This window comes from Gossypium raimondii, chromosome 12, assembly GCF_025698545.1.
Source record: "Gossypium raimondii isolate GPD5lz chromosome 12, ASM2569854v1, whole genome shotgun sequence".
Taxonomy (NCBI): Eukaryota; Viridiplantae; Streptophyta; class Magnoliopsida; order Malvales; family Malvaceae; genus Gossypium; species Gossypium raimondii.
The window spans coordinates 56,646,831-56,648,974 of NC_068576.1; positions in this window are offsets into that span (position 1 = coordinate 56,646,831).

Genomic DNA, 2,144 nt, shown 5'->3' on the forward strand with positions numbered 1-2,144 from the left:
TTGATATCTTAAGTAGACTATGATATACAAATAAGTATGACATCTCATATCAGCTTATTTGAGCATGGTCATGCATTTCTAGTCTCACTCAATCAAGTGGCCTAAGATATTACTCCCATTATGTAGGAGGGACTTATCCTATATCAATCAACCATATCCCTCTACATAGATCGTGGTATATCCAACATCAGCCTTTATAGAACAACCCGATTCGATTATACGCTTGATCGTATCAAAATATACAACTCATGATGTTGGGATTATGATGATCTCAAGTTTGAGGATCATATACATATTAATCACTATGAGTAATGTTGTGACAATTACATAATAATCCAAGAAACATACTCATAACGGGTCAGTCCAATATGTCGTTCTCTAACACACATATTCATGCATCGATTTTGGCATTCCATATCAATGACAACTCTTTATCATCAATCAACTACATGTTAGTCTTAATGCATTATTGTTGTCCTATCCAACAATAATACTTGACTAAGGATCTTTTAAGAATAATCATATTACTCTCAGGACATTATTATAAAACAGTTTATTTATACATACAGAAAAGAAATTGAAATAATAATGGTAACGCCTTATATTAATAAACATGATAAATGAAGTATGTTATTACAACCATCTCATGATTGATCTTTGGGCATACTCTAACAGATCTCTTTTTGCAGGTGTCAAACGCGCGTGGAGGAGGTCAAGTCGTATGCTGACGCTGCAAGGCAAATAATGGCGATGGCGAGCCTAGGTACCTTTCTTCCTCTTTTTTATTAATAGTCTTTTTTTAAAGAAAAACCAATTTAAAAGGAAGAATAAAAAATGATATATAAAAAATAAAATAATAAATCGAAATGAAAGCAGCAACCTTTTCTTTTATTTCTGATGTTCGTAACAAAGGGTCCGGACCCCTCTCGTTTTTACAATCATCGGCTTTATAGCCGAAAGAAGAAAAAAGAAAAAAAATCCCTTCCCCCGTTTTTGTGGTCTGTTTTTGTCTTTTTCCTTGGTTGCGTGTTTGCAAGTGACGGCGCAAGTGGGGTGGTCGACGTGACAATGGGCAGGGGTTAGGTTCGGCGGTGGCAGAGCAAGTGGCATGGACAGTGGCGGGTGGACGCTAGCTAGGTGCGGCTGCAGACTAGGGCTTAGGGTTTCCTGTTTCTTTTTTTGTGTTGGGCCATTTGGGCCGTTTAGGTTTTGTTTAGGATTGGGCTTGGGTTAGGTTTAAATTTGTTGGGTCTGTTACTTGTGTTCGGGTTGATTGGGTTTTGGGCCCCGGACAAAATTTGGGCTGTACAAATTCAACATGTTACAAGATAAAATATTTAGCATAATTTTTGGTATTTCTTCATAATAATTGATATACTCTTATAATGTTTGATATTTCTTCATAATTTTCGGTACACTTTTATAATTTTTGGTATTCTCTTATAATTTTGGTACAGTTTCGAATGAAAATTTGAAATGAGACCTTTAGACCGAAAAATTATTAACTTTTAAATTATTATTTTTCATGCTAATATTTATATATAATGATAATTTTTAAAAATTAAAAATTTAATAAAATCAACCAAGTTTTGATAATTACTTATAATTTTTGGTACTGTTTAATGTTTTTATATTTCTTTGTATTTTTTTGTATTCTCTCGTAAGTTTTGGTGATTCCTTGGATACTAATATAGTTGCATATTTGTCTTGTTGTTTATTTAAAGTGCGTTTTTCATTTTGGGTTGATTAAAGGTCAAAACTTTGCATTCTGATTTTTGTTTCTATTTTGTTGGTGAGAAAGCAGTGGAAAATGAAAGAAAATACTTTAACATCACATTATTTATTTATTTTATTTTAAAGAAAAGGATGCTTTTTCACACTAAAATAAGGTTGTAAAACTTCAAACTGCCTCATGAATTTTGAATTGATCTACACCGAATGAAGCGGATTTTTTTTGTTTGAAAAGTGGACGTGGGACGGGGCGGGTGGAGTTTTTTTTCTTTTGAATAGTGGATATGAAGTGACTATGGTAATTTCTTGTCATTTCCGACCTACTCCACTATATTCACTTATTGTTTTATCTTTGTATATATAAACTATTGAAAGGGTAAAAATTTAATAATAGAATATAGAAAAAATTCATA